Raw genomic sequence first — 15,388 nt, 5'->3', positions numbered from 1 at the left:
CGGTTTCTCCATCTGTTCCCCTCTCCCCCTAGACAATATAGCATAGTAGTAGTTAAAAATATGAACACCCAAGCTAGACTGCTCTGGTTTTTAATCCTGGCTTTTTCATTTAGCTGAGTGGCCCTGGGCAAATGTCTTAATCTCTCTGGGCTCAGTTTCCTTTTACATAAACTGGAGTTAACAGAATCTACTTCATAAGGTTGCTCTGAGCATTGCAAAGCTGATACACTGAAAGCCCTTAAAAAACAGTGCCTGGTACATGGTTGGCGTTAACTGACTCAACAAGCACTACCAATTATGAACAAAAAGCAAAGGAATTTTGCAGAGCTGAAGGCAAGCACCCGAAGAAGATGCTTCAAAAGGCAAGGAGGAAACGTAGGGATGAAAAAGTAAAGCATTTCCACAAGGGACATACACAAACATACAAAGAAGCACTTGACTGGTTAGGGAGGTGGAAAAGCAGACTACTCCGTGTCTGCGGAACCCAAGCTGGCATTTTTTTCAGCAGAATCGGAAGTATCAAAGGGTGAACCCAAAGTTTCAAAAGGTATAGCAGCTCCTTGGCCTTCAAGATCTTCAGGGACATGTTTGCTTATGAAACCTCCTGGACCTGGCTCCCCTTATGTCCTCAGCCCTAGCTCTACTCTTCCTCTGACACTTCAGGCTCCATCCATAAGGAAATGCGTCTGGCTCCCCCAAATGAACTGAACTCCCCTTACCTGCAGGTCTTCGGCATGTGAGTATCCTGTCCTGGAAACCCCCCTCCACCTCTGCCTTTCCCCTGCCAGTTCTCTTGGCCTTTTAGGTGTCAGATCCTCTGGGAAGCCTTCCTCATCCCCTAGATGGGGCAAGGCACCCCAACCTGTGCTCCATAGCATCGTGCCTTTGTGCTATGTAGTAGTCTGCTCCAGCTGCTCTAAGAAAATACCACAGACTAGGTGACTTAAACAACAGAACTTCATTTTCTTATAGTTCTGAACACTAGCAAGTCCAAGGTCAAGGTGTTGGTAGGGTTGATTTCTGGTGCAGTGTCTCTTCCTGGCTTGCAGATGGCTACTTTCTCACAGCATTCTCACAGGGCCTCCTCTCTGTGTGTGCATGGAGAAAAGAAAAAGACAGAGAGATCTGGTGTCTCTTTCTCTTCTTAGAAGGATGCCAGTTCTATCAAACTATAAACTTTAAGGGGACACAATTCAATCCATAACACTCAATTAGACTGTGAGTTCCATGAGGACAGTGCCTTATCTACTGTTTATTTATATATTTCTTAGCTTAGCCCTCACCCCATGTCCTTGTGAGCCTCTGTAATGTCTATAGGACCTATTCATAGCAAGCACTCAATGAATATTTGTTGAGTGTGAACGAATGAAAGAATTCACCAATTACTGGTAATGACAGTAGGAGCTTTGAAACATAGACATTCAGGAGCACCTGGGTGGCTCAGTCAGTTAAGCATCTGCCTTCAGTTCAGGTCATGATTCCAGAGTCCTGGGATGGAGCCCCTGCTCAATGAGAAGTCTGTTTCTCCCTTTTCCTCTGTCCTTCTGCCCACTTATGCTCTCTCTCAAATAAATAAAATCTTAAAAAGAAGGAGAAGAAAAGAAGAGGAGGAGAGGAGGAGAAGAAGGAGAAGAAGAAGAAGAAAGAAGAAACATAGGCTTTCAGGTATGGTCTAGTTGAGACCTCAGCAAGAAGATGAGGACTAGAAGTCAGATTCTCCACACTCCCTTCTGTTTTGAGTCCAGTACCCTTTTCACTTGGAAAAAGAATTGTCAAAGGGCTACGAAAAACTGGTGATTCTTTTTAAATCCTTGACTGGAGTTTCAAAGAAATGGTCTTTGGTCTTTCATTGACAAACAGAAATCCTCCTTTACTTTGTCTCTTCTGCCACATTGGCAGGCTTCCTATTGTTTTAGTAATATGTTAAAGCATTTGAAATGCTTTTCCTCCTTCCCTCTGTTTGGTTAGGGGCAGCAGAACTTGATCTGAGTTTGGCCAGGGACTTTCTTACCACAGGTTTTGATTCTAAACTGACAACCCAGGGTGTGTGGCTCTTTGGATTCCTGTGTCTCTGCTAATGGATTTTGTTAACTGTTTGTCATTTGCTTATGCAAATCTACCTTTTTCTGCATTAAAATGAACCCAATTATAAAGTGAAATTTCACAATTAAACCACTTAGTGAAGGACATTAAGCGACCAGAAGGAATTGATTTGTAAAAATTTCAGCGATAATTACAAAATGTTTCTGAAATGTGACTAAGTTCTAGATTTTTCTTTAAACAAACATATGTACATGCACATTTTCATATATATATACTCCACAGACACATGCACATATTTTCACACACCTGGTTTCCATCTTCTCACCATGGGACTTGTTCTTGCGCCTTCTCTGGGTCTAAATTTTCCCCAAATAGAGGAAATTCCACCAGCCATCAGATCATGTCTGCAAAGTTCTTGGAAACATTCCAAAAGAAATGGCCACTGGGCTGAGGAAACTGGGGTGGGCAGGAAAACAGAAGAAGGTGTAATGGTTTTAATAAAGTCTCTTTGGTACCTTGGTGATTGATTGATACATCTTGGCATTTGCTTCCCAGCTCTGATGTAATCAATAGCAGTTATAGACCAAGGAGCAGGAAAGGGTGAGGATGTGGGATGGGACAGTATTGATTGCTTTTTACAGGAAAGAGCCTGATGTGGTGATTGCTGTGCTCGGACCACTATAAAGTGGACCTCGCTGTACCGGGGAGAGGTTACCTTTCCTTATATTCATCTAGGCAAGGGGGCATGGAATCCAGAAATTTGGAGATGGCTAAGGATCAATGATATACACCTGAAAAATTATCCTTTCTGGTATTTGAGGGAGCCAGTCACACTCACTTTCCTCATGGCACCCATGATTAGAAGGTGGAAGCCATAGTCTCCCGGGCTGCTGTGGGGACAGGTGGGAAGGATCTTTATAGATGAGGGGCTGATGATATGCTTATGATTTCAGGCTATATCTATATCCAAGAATGAATCCAACCCACTTGGTAGCCTGCTGCCCCCTCAGACAATATAATGTAGAGAGGACTTTAGAAGACTCTAGAGCCTGATGTCCTGAGTTCAAAGTCTAGCCCAGTGTGTGACCCTGGACAGGTTAATTAACCCTTCTGTGCCTTGATTCCCCCATCAGTAAAATGACGATGATAACAGAACCCATTTCCTATGGTTGCTGTGATAAGTTAACATATGTAAAGAAATCAGAATACAGTAAATGATATGCACATGCTGTTATTATCTGGTGGTGATGGATACCTGTATTGGCATCCCTGATTTATGGGTGGAAACTTAAAAGTACAAATTCTTTAATCAAACAGGGTCATCACAACGTTTGCCTTCTGCTGTTGAGAACACAGGGCTGAGGTCCCAAGATCTGTTAAATAATTCTCTTAGTATGTCAGCCCATCAGCTACAGGATTTCTCAAACCTTTTTAGATTTTTTTTTTTTTTTTTTTGCTAAAAGCTTTAAAGCATAATCAAGACCAGGTCCAGATACAGTTGAATAGAGCTACATTGGATTGGTAATGTTAGCTTCAGTGCCCAAGAAGTCAAACCAAGACATATATTTATTCATTCAACAAACACCAAACTCTCACTATGTACAAGGCAGTTTCTACTTACGTTATGATTTCCATTTGTGAACCAGAACTCAGTGTGGGTACATTCAGATGTGTAATCACCCCTCTGCAATGTCGTGATAAGTAACTTTCATGTAATGGATATCCCTCTGTCTAAAACAATGTGCTCAAAACAGAAAATGGTTTGTTTAAAAGAAAACATTTGCCACTTAACATTTTTGTTGAAAACAGATTCATTTTTGAAGTACAGTTTTATTTTGTCTTATTGTTATCATTGAATTTTCAGTGTTTAGAAATTCATTTTAGCGTGTGACGTGACTTTAGGGCTTATTTTCTTCTCAGTTGTAGAACTGACTAACATAACTACTAGAACTTGGCAGATTGGCAAGCAGATAGGAAGGAACTCAGGTGGAGGTGTTCTCTGACAGACTCCTGAAAAGTTAGGACTGGAAAGGATCCTAGAGATCCTCTCCTTCATCTCCTTCATTTTAAAGATGAGCCCAGAGAGGTGTAATGACTTTTAGAGTCTGAACTGACACCCAAGTCTAGGGTGCTGTTCCACATACCATGAACTTGTTGTTGATACCCTCCTAGCTCTATATTAAGCCCTTTCCAAATCTCCTTCTGTTCTCAGGATGTAATACTAGGCTAAGTTATTATTTGACAATTCAGTTTAAGTCAATGAAGATGCCCTGAATACTACTTGGTGCCAAGCATTGTGCTAGGCCCAGGATACAAAAAATAAGATGTGGACTCCAACAAAGAGGAGATTGTGGTAGATGGTATTATTGCACCCAATTATTTGCTGCCCCTCCCTGCGATGGAATTATGCTTATCTGTGCCATTGACATCAGACTTTGTCATGTGACTTGGTTTGGCCAATAAAAATTAAGCAGAAGTGATAGGTTACTTTTGAGCAAAGGCTTTCAGGAACATTTTGTGGTCCCATAGACATTTTCTGTTTTCTCTCTGCCAGGAGAATGGCCTGTCCAGAATAAGACCCACATAAAGAGATGATATGAAGTGGAGCCAGAGCCACAGCCAACATATAACATGATGAGAGATAAACCGTTGTGTGGTGAGTGACTGAGATTTTGTGGTTGTTTATCCTGCAGCATAACTAGCACAAACTGCAGACTATAGACAGAATCATAGAGTAGCTGGAGAGACAGCTTACTTCTAACTGAATCACGGGGTTTGGGATGCTTTGCTGGACGTAGACACAGATGATTCAGAAGTAGGCTGAAAGAGGGAACAAGTAACTCTTCAGAGAGGAGGCATCAGGAAGGACTTTCTAGAATTGATGATAGCTTAGGAGAGTTTTAAAGGTTGAAGAGACGTTCACCTTGTTAGGGGCTTGGGAAGTTTGTTTATTGTAATCAGAGAGACCAGCATGCTCAGTCAAACATGAAATATGATATGTTTGAAAATTGCCTGTGATGTCCACAACCATAGGTCAGGATCAGATTTCTTAATCTTTGAAGCCTATTGACCACCCACTACCATGTCAGTTCTCCAAGGGATATATGCAGATACACACATAAAAATGCATCCTTTATTTCAGCCAGAACTTTGGCCCCAAATTATCATCTGATGTTTTATCATAAGAAGCTAAGCTAGACTGTATGTGAGCCAGAGAGACTCTCAAAAGTTTAATTTTCGGGGATCCCTGGGTAGCTTGGTGGTTTAGTGGTTGCCTTTGGTCCAGGGTGTGATCCTGGAGACCAGGGATCAAGTCCCGCATCAGGCTCCCTGCATGAAGCCTGCTTTTCCTTCCCTCCCTCCCTCCCTCTCTCTCTCTCTCTGTGTCTCATGAATAAATAAATAAAATCTTTTTAAAAAAAGTTTAATTTTCAATTTAATCAAAGAACGCTTATACACAATTTGGAAATCAGCAGTTGCCTTGCCTCAGCCCTTCACATTCCCAAGTCCCGCTCCTCAAGTCAGTCAACCTCAACTCTTTCAGCTTATTTCTCATTTGTAAGTGTTGCCATATTTTAAAATGCTATGCTTATACTGCTATCTTTTGATTTGCCAATTTTAGAAATTGTATATTGACTCTCTACCATGGTAGATGAGACCTTAGTTTCTCCCACCCTTTACCCTCCAATGCCATCCCTGCACTTCCCCTCCTTCTACCACTCCAACATAAACCTTTTTTTGTTACGTTGATATTTAGTGTTTATGTACTCATGACTACACAAATATTATTTACTCCTGAGTCAAGTAGCACACTGTGATCGTGTGTTCTCTTTTGTACAATTCTTTGTTCCTCTTGGAATTAATAGTTGCCTCATTTTTAATTGACCTTATGCTTAAATGTACTTATAATTTTTTTCAAATGGTTCAACAATTCCACTGCATACTTGTTAATACCATGTTGCATACATTCAAGCCCATTTGTTCCATTTTTCCCCTTTACAGTTGTCCCTCCAAGAACCTCCTGTTTCTCTGCTCCGATCTGGATTGGTTGCTCTTAGAATTGGAATATTGCATAACTGTTATTCTGAGGCTTCCTTTTACCATCATTTTGAATATTTCCTTTATCGCCTTCTTATGTTGGAGCCCCTATTTCCTGAATTAGCTGTCTTCACTATTACATTATCATCAAACTAAATTGCTAAATTCCATTCTCTTCTCTTTTTTAAAAGATTTTATTTTTAAGTAATCTCTACACCTAATATGGGACTCGAACTTAACAACCCCAAGATCAAGAGTCACATGCTGTACTCACTGAGCCAGCCTGGCACCTCTCTCCAATAACTTCTTAAGAATGAGTACTTTAGAGGTAATTGTCTTGAGATACTGACTACCTGAAAATATATACTACTCTGATGTGTGATTGATAATTTATTTGTGTGTAGAATTCTAGACTAAAAAGAATTTTCTTTCAGAATTTAGAAGACCTTTCTCTGTTATCTTTTAACATCTGATGCTGCTTTTGGAGAAGTTTAATATTCTTATTCTTGTTTCTTTTGCCTGGTTCTTTTTCTCCTTAGAAGATTGTAGGAACTTTTATTTATCCCTCATGATTCAAAATCACAAAAACTGGCTACCTTAGTGCAGTGGGCAGCACGTCAGTCTTATAAAATCACAATGATGATGGTGGTAGGCTTTGATAGGTCTCTTTTTTTCTTTTTTTAAAGATTTATTTATTTATTTATGATAGACAGAGAGAGAGAGAGAGAGAGAGAGAGAGAGGCAGAGACACAGGAGGAGGGAGAAGCAGGCTCCATGCGGGAGCCTGACGTGGGAATTGATTCTGGGACTTCAGGATCGTGCCCCAGCCAAAGGCAGGCGCTAAACCGCTGAGCCACCCAGGGATCCCAGATCTCTTTTTTTCATTTTAGTCTTTGTGGTGGGCTAATGAGGAGATTAATGTCCTTTATTTCTCTTCTGTTATTCATCTCTCTCTCCCTTTTGTTTCCCTCTTGGAAATCTTCCTCAACTTTGTCTTCTAAATCTTATGAGTTTTTGAAAAAAAGTTGTAATTATATTTTTAATTTCAGAGAGGCTTTTTTCATTTATTTTTTTCCTTTTTAATTGTAATCTCTCCTTGCTTTATAGATGCAAGCTCTTACCTTCTTGAATTGATGTTATTGCTTTTTTTGAACTTTTTTATTCCTCCTTGCAAAATCTCTATCACCTCAGATCTCTTTTTTATCTGGTTTTTTTCAGTCTCCCTTTATCAAGCTTGAGTCTTTCTGTAAGTATCTGCTGATTCTTGACTGCTTATTTATATTTAAGAAAGAGACACTGAAAGTTGATTTTGGAAGCTTGTTAGGTAAATGGCAGAGTTTGTTAACTAGTGGGCTTCAGATAGGGTGCTCAGATGGAAAATGAGTCTTTTTATTGAGGGAACTTCAAATAACAGTAACTGGAGTTCTCCCTGGAGTTATTCAGTTTTCAAAGAAGAATCTTCCAGTCTACTTGTTGGCGGTCATGGGAAGTTGCCAACAAGGCCAGAGAAAGGACTAATAGTCACACAGTTCAGCATGCAGATCTCCCCTTAATTCACCACCATACTTGGTGTTCCCAAGTCCAGTATGGTTCTTATTTAGTTCCTCCAAAGAAAAAAAAGTCTCATTTACTGAAGGACAGAGAAATTTGGCTGTCTGTCTATGGGGGTAGGGACCCCTCTTATAAACAGACTTCCCACCAATGCCCCCTCTCCTGCCAGGTATCTGGCCTCAGGGCCATGGGACTTAGTGCCTCTGAAGGCTGAATGTTTCAGGGCTCTGCAGAGTAGATCAGCCCCTACTACAGGCCCTTGGCTTGTGATATCCTCTTTCTGTTGAGTCAGTACCACTCTTCCCTCTTTGTTTTGCTTACAAACCGTGAAACTCTTTAACCCACTGTTTTGTTTCTTTCATTCTTGTCCTTAGTTAATACCTCTGTCATTTCTAGAAGTTGCACAAGTGATCCACAGACTTCTGTGGGGTGATAGCCACTAAGCTGTAGAAGAAGATGGGTGGGTAACTGGGTGTCATTTTGGGTTTTATGGCTCCCTGGGCTCTCCTCGGTTTCCCTTGTAGGCTCCTCTGCTTTGTGATACTCCTTAAATATTGGTGTTCCTCAAGCTTCTGTCCCACAAAGACTCGTCTTGTTAGCATGAGCTGAAGATTAGGGGCAGGTCCAAGGTCAGTTCTGTGGCCCCCTTTCTCTAAGTCTACATCCTAAATTTGGCTCCTGAACTCTAGAGGGGAGGAAGCAAGGAAGATAGAAGGCAAGGCTTGCCTTTGCCAACTGCTCAAGGACCCTGGGCCTTACCTCCTTTCATCCTATCTCAGTGCCTATCTGGCCTTAAAATTGTTTTCCGTCACCCCAAACAGGAGGGACTCCTAGTCTGGCCCAATTATACCAGCCTCATGGAAAGGCAGAGATGTAGAAAACATCCCCTTTTTGTCGTCCTCTTCTGTCACTCATTCCAAAATTAGTCAGGCACCATTCTAGATATTGGAATTATGCTTATGAGTAAAGTAGACTGGATCCTCCCTGGATCTCAAAATCTAGTCCCAGGAAAGGTAACGACAATAACAGCAAAAGAAACACACTGCACCACGTAGTACAGATGCCCCATTGGGTCACTGATGAGCTCTTGTTTCTTAGGCCTGAAACGGGAAGGGGAAAGGAGGTCATGGGTGAGGCAGGGAGCCCTTGAGTAGATGGCCAGTACACATGACGCCATTTCATGCCTCCACATCATTTTTGCACATGTGGTTTCCACTTACATTGACTTTCATCTCTTGTCATTTTGGCAAATTGTATTTGTTCTTTAGAACTGTTCAGTAATCCCTTCCTCTGCAAAGTCTTCCTGACCCTCCCACCCAGATTAGCCACATGCAGCTCTGTGCCCCTCCCTCCTGTATATAGTCAACAGCTTCCTGAGTTGGCTACAGCTTCAGGAGATGAAGGTGCAGTATGAGAGCCTGTGAGCATTGTGTGGGGACGTACTAACTTGAGTTGAGTCCCAGCTCTCCCACATACCACATACTACCTCTGGCCTTGGGCAAGTGAATTAACCTTTCTGAGCCTCAATCTTCTTATCTGTAAAATGAGGATAATAAAATATATCGTAAAGAGTTATGGTGGATATGCAATGACTCTAAAATGCCTAATGAGAGCTTATAATTGACACTCAAATGTTGGTTCCTTCCCTTTCTCCTTTCAAGGAGCTTCCAGTCTAATGAGGGGAGAATTACAGGCAAATCAATAAATGCAGCAATTTACCACAAGTGCTGTGACAAAGGATACTGAACGACATGCCATTGATTTACAAGACTGCCTCTCTGTCTCTCCCACTAGACTGGGAGCTCCTTGAGAACAGGCCCCCGTGGTTCTGTGCCCCCGCCACCTAGCACAGTGCCTGACACACACTAGCTCTTCCATAAGGTTTCAGTAAATGAAATGGTAATGACTCCTGGCTCTCTGATCCTGGTTTCATCACAGTTAGAGCTAATATCCAGCATTGCCTTTTTTTTTTTTTTTTTTCTTTTTAACCCCCATCTGTTCCTTCCTCAAAGAAGGGAAAATTATTAGCTATCTGGGACGAAAATCTTCTCTTTTCACTAGAGATCAATTTTCCCAAACCACATCAAAGTTTGGGACATGAGTATACCCACCCTCTTGGATGGTGCGAATGTTAACAAACTCTGCCATTTACCTAACAAGCTTCCAAAATCACCAGAGGTGAGGGACAACTTGTCTAGTACCCCCTCCTGTGGGACTGGTCTCCCTCAGCCTCCCTCTCTCTGAGCATGCAGACATGCAGACCTCCACCAGCTTATCCATCCTCTTCAAATGAGTCTGTCTCCCAAGAACCAAACATTTTCTCTCCCTGGCCCTGACTTGAAATGAAACGACTTAGCCCACAGACAGTTTTATGGTCCCTCGCCTTCCATTCCTCTTGTTGAGCCCTCACGCTGGTGAGAGCCCAGCCCAAGCTCTGATTTATACAGCTCTCCCAGGCCCCTGTTGGATTTGGAGTCTGGAACAATAAGACAGGGCTATCCATCACCCCTCTGCTCAGATCTCCCTGGACTCATTGGGAAGGAAGGAGGGGTGGGTGGCAGCAAAGACAGCCTCAGGGGTCCTGCCCAGAAAGCATTTGTCACATTGATCAAATGTGCAAGGGGGGAGAGGGATGGGGGAGTGGAAGCTTTTTATCTCACCCAAGCCTACCCTGTAGACATCAGGGATAGAGTAGAGTGGGGACAGGAGTAAGAACACACATGGGGGAGGGATGGGAAGGGAATTTGAGCTCAGAAGTCTGATGGGGACTACAGATGCCACCCCCACCTGCTACAAATCTGAGGGCAGCAACCACTGGTCTGACTTTGTTTGATCACCCCCAGCGTCTCCATTCTCTTTGGCCACATTGTTCCCTAGCACAGTGCCTGGCACGTAGTAGGCATGCAACAAAGATGTTTGCTGGTTGACTAAGCCTCCCTCTCCTCCTTACTCTCCTATCAGATCTCAGGATCAAGGGCCGTTTAAAGTCCTTGCACACATATCCATGCTGTCTCTGTGCTGCTGTGGTTGTGTGGATGTGCATCCTACAGGAACATCTGTGACGTGTGTGTGTCCATGTATGCTGCATACATATCCACATGAGTCCATGTATGAGGAAGAACTTTCTGAGAGTCAGGGTTCTTCAATTCTAGACTGGGCAACCCAAGGGAAGAAACCATGGTCCTGTGAAGAATTTAATTATTTACACCTTGGCTGGAAGAGGTGTCACTCTGCCAGGAGAGAAGGAAATAAATGGGTGGGGTAACCTCCCAAAAGGCCTTTGGTGCTTTCTGATCCCTGGTCAGCCAAAGTAGAAAGGGGGCTTTTATGTGGTTATCATCTGTAAACAACCTGAAATAGTCCTTGCTCCCAGGAATCCTACGCTTTGGACTTGGGGAATCACTTCCTAGGAAACAAATTATTATGGGGTTAGAGGCTGGAGATTTGAGAACAGTCTTCCTCTGTCATTATGCAGAGGGAAGGCTACAGTACATTGTACATGCCACCTTGGGCAGTGTACAAAGACCCCAGGGAAAACATTTTGGTTATCAAGAAATTAGAGGCTTTGTTCAACGCCAGGAAAAGAAAATCCAACGCCCAAATCTAGGAGCTGAAGAAAAGAGAATTCAAGGGCTGTGGCGCTGTGGTGTGCTATTGTGGCTTTGTTGTGTCTTGGTTTTAGTGCTGCTGAAGCAATAACATGTAATGGCCTGAGCATTGCTGCCTCCCTGTGCCTGGGAAGTTGGATGACCTGAGGAGAAGCCAAGGGTGGCTAATGAGTCATTAAGAGTCTTTATCAAATTAGGATTATAATCCATCTCAACATGCAGAGGAAAATGTTTCAAATTATCTACTTTCTTAATTGCAACTCAAAGATTTGGCAGGAAATTATCATGAGAGATAACGTCTGGAAACTGACGGATTGTGCTGCTGTGTGTCTAAGCTTCCATGACTGCAATAGCTGGAGAATTCATCCACACATACTTACACTGATACTTGTACACACAAACATCCCTGCTATACATACTGATTCAGACAGACAGACACACAAAGTTATGTCCGTGCACAGTCGATCATCAGTATTTATTAGGCAATTCACATACTCTGAGGTTGCTTCCAAATGCTTGGAGATTGGAAAGGTAAGATATATATAAAAGACAACCACAACAAGTAGTCTTTGCCTTTAAGAAGCTCAAAATCTAGTTGGGGAGCTAATGCATACATATTTGAAATTTAAGAACATGTGCAAAGTAGCATTCAAGTGCATACTACTATAGTGGAAATGTGAGCCCACAAATTCAGAAGGATACAGGACATGAGTGTCCTGAATTAAGCAGAGTTTCTGGAATGGATGAGTTTTGACTTGAGTATTGACACTCCCACTATGCATTGTGATAGCAGCCAATGGGGACGCAGGCAGAAGAAGACATGCTGAGTCTGTCAAGAGGACCTGTAGCCAAGAAGTGACACAGTGTGTTTGTAAAACCTCCAGGGAAGGGTGGAGCTGGATGACAAACCCTGGTTTGGTTAGACAATGCAAGCTGACTCTTCCTTGCCCCATTATGGCAGGAGACATTTGAGCTTGACCCTATCCTTCCCCCTCCTGTCCAGTCTCAGTTTCTCTGCCTGTAAAACAGTGTGATCTGAAGACAGAATTAGACTTTCCTACACCTCCCTTGGTTGCTGAAAACCTGCGATCTCTGAGTTCAGGGATTGTGCTTTCCTCATCGTTATAGCCCAAGGGCCTAGCAGGTGCCTGGCCAGCCTACATGCTGAATAGAAGTCCATGAGCTGGAACATCTTTTAGAGGCTATCTGTGTATGCATCCTGAATGAGTGAATCAGAGAATGAACAAATGAATGAAGATGTGAATGTTGATGTTTATGAGGAAGTAGTGCAGCATAGTGGTTCCAAGTAGTTCCAAGTATGGGTCCTGGAGGCAGCCTGCCTGAGTCCACACACTTGTTACTTGGTGACAAGTTACTCCCCTTATCTCAGCCTCATGGGGACACCATGGGAATGTGATTAGGCAGGGCATCTTGAGCACTTAGCTCGGAGTCTGGCACTGAGCAAATCATCAATACATATTAGCTGTTATTATTGTTGCTTCTTTGTTTTAATCTTCCTTGCTAGGCTAACCATGCTCCCTGTGCTGGCTAAGTTGAGTATCTTGTTCCTTCATTTGGTCACTCTTTTCTCACCCTCCCCCTGCAACATGGTAAGACAGGACTGGCCTCTTCACACAATGAGGCCTCACCCCTTTCCAGGGTTGTTGCTCAGTTCTCTGAGCCCAGCAGCCTGGCTGCTGTAGGTCTGGCTGCCAGAATGAAGTTGAGAGCGTGGCCATGCAAAATCCTCAGCTCAGGGAAGCTTAGAAGTTGGACGCAGCATCAGAGGCAACAAATGCTCTTAGAGTTCATCCCTGGAGACAGGGAGGAGATGGTCCAGGGTATGAGCAGAAGGCCGGGCAATTCCGTGAGGAGGTAATGGTGAGGAGGTGAGAATGGGAATAGAGCCAAGGGAAATAGAGCCAAGCATGGTGATAGCAGGCATGAGAACTCTGAAGGTGATGAGGTGGCTGAAGGAGATGGGGGACGAGGGTTCAGTACAGGTCTTCAAGGAGAAGAGGTCTTTGTTTTGGAGAGAGTAGACATTTCAAAACTCCACATAACCCTGTGAGTGGAGGAGGGGTGGTTCTTGCAACTTCTGCAGTCTGAGGGAAGAGGCACTGACTGTCCTGCTGTCCTCCCCTCACTCTGTCACCCCTAAGCTGATCCCATGTGGTGGTGCTGGGAAGCAGAGTAGTTGGAAGAACTGGTGAGCCAGAGTGTTACATGATAAATGGTAAAAATTTCAGCATCCAAGCATAGTTTTTATCAAGATAAAAATGAAGCCCAGAGGAGAGGCTTCAATAACAACAATGCAAGTCATATATTAAGTTACAATTTTTTTGACAATCACACTAAAAAAAGGTAAAAGAAATAGGTGAAAAGATTTTTAATAGCCTATTTTAATTTAATTCAAGGTGTCCAAAAGATTATCAATTCAACATCTAATACATATAAAATAATTATTAATGAACTATTTTACATTCTTTTTTTTATACTAAGTCTTCTAAATCCATGATTACACATCTCAGTTTGGATCAGCTGCATTTCAAGTGCTTAGTAGCTGCTCGTGGCTAGTGGCCACTGTGTGTTGGACGGCACAGGTTTGTACCTTCCTTCTCAAATTTTTGTGGCCAAACTCTTGGGATGCCATTTCCCACAAGTGGCTCTTTTTGGAAATCAGCATAGCATTTTACAGTCTAAATATTCTCTTTCTCAGTATTCCTCTTTCTCAGTTTCGTCAAACTGGCTGTGATACTGCCCACCTCTTGCTAGAAACTGGAAAGAGCTGCAAAATCACTTAAAACTCTTCTCTTTCCCTTCCTGCTTCCCACAGAGCCTCTCATCTGGAGTTAGGGCTGGGTAGCAACCTTGAAAGAGAGAGAGAGAGAGAGAGAGAGAGAGAGAGAGAGTGAGGCAGCCAATGCTTGAAGAAACTTCCAATATGTACATCACTACCAGAAGAAAGATGAAGTTTTTTTTGAAAGGCTTTGGGGACCGTATTGCTCCTATATTAGAGAAGCCGATTAGAGACACGACCCAATTAATTGTCTATCATGTGCCCAGAAGACAGGTGGCATCCCCCCATGCTCCAGAGGATGGGAGTGAAATGGGGGAGTAGAGAGAGAGGCTTTCTCAGGGTCAAAAAAGTGAATCAGATATGGGCAAGGAGCCTAGACATCCCAACTTCCAGCTCAGAGCGGAATCCTGCAGCCCCACCTTTTAGGAGATGCATTTTTGCAATGTGCAGATCCCCCCAGCCCGGCTCTAAGGGGTGTGCCCTGATGCATTTCATCAGGAACAGAATCTTCCTCACTTGGCCCTGCCCCCGCCCCAGTACCCCAGCCCCACCTGGTTTCAGGGTCAGAAAGGAGGCCTTAGGAGAAGAGTAAGCACCCCCTTCCTCTCTTTCATTGCTCCCATTATCTGTGTTTCCAGCCCTCAGAGCCTGTCACAGCATTCTCAGTACACAATATCTCCCTTCCTCAGGCCAATTAAATAAGCACTATAATAAAGGCGCAGGCAAGTACTGCGGAGGCCCTGGGTAAGGGCTATTAAATCTAATGGCTCCATTTGTTAGAGAGCCTCCCATGTGCCAGGGACTGTGCTGAGCTCTGCCTTCATTATTTTATCTAATCTCCATGGGCTCATGAGCTGGATACTATTATCATCCTCATTTCATAAAGGCAGAAGCCGAGACTTGGAGAGTATCTGTGACTTCCCAGATATGTGCCTATCTTGTGACAGGGTGAAGATTGGAGCCAGGTCCATGTGACTCCAAAGCTGGTGTTCTCTGCTAGAGGTGGGGTGGGGGCGGTAGGGGCAAGGAGGTTTTGAAAAGAGATGGTATTTCAGCTAAGTCTTAACAGCACATGGGATTTTGGTGGGTAGGGGGAAGGGGGAATTAAAAGTCAAGACTGAGAGAAAAGCGTGAGCAAGTGCAGGGAGGGCCGAAAGGGCCCTGATTATCCTGGCTTCACCAGGGCTGGCTAGAAGTGGGTTTTTCTTTTCTTTTTTTTATTAATAAACTTTATTTTTTAGAGTGATATTTGGTTCACAGCAAAGTTAGCAGAAATTACAGAGATTTCCTTTGTACTTCCTGTCCCCCGTTCCCCACCACCATCCACAGCCTCTCCCACTACCATCAA

General features: G+C 43.2%; 1 protein-coding gene across 2 annotated transcripts in view; it reads left to right on the top strand.

Moving 5' to 3' along the window:
* The window catches only part of PKNOX2 (PBX/knotted 1 homeobox 2), a 310,043-nt gene that overhangs the window by 30,952 nt on the left and 263,703 nt on the right, over nt 1-15,388 (top strand). For both annotated transcript variants that reach the window (XM_038535746.1, XM_038535750.1), the window contains exon 2: nt 4,598-4,699. The gene's annotated coding sequence lies outside the window, so the exon portion shown is untranslated. The remainder of the gene's footprint in view (nt 1-4,597; nt 4,700-15,388) is intronic.

This window comes from Canis lupus, chromosome 5 (genome assembly GCF_011100685.1).
Source record: "Canis lupus familiaris isolate Mischka breed German Shepherd chromosome 5, alternate assembly UU_Cfam_GSD_1.0, whole genome shotgun sequence".
Classification (NCBI taxonomy): domain Eukaryota; kingdom Metazoa; phylum Chordata; class Mammalia; order Carnivora; family Canidae; genus Canis; species Canis lupus.
Note: the sequence above shows the minus strand (reverse complement) of the source record. Positions and strands in the feature narration are given on the sequence as shown.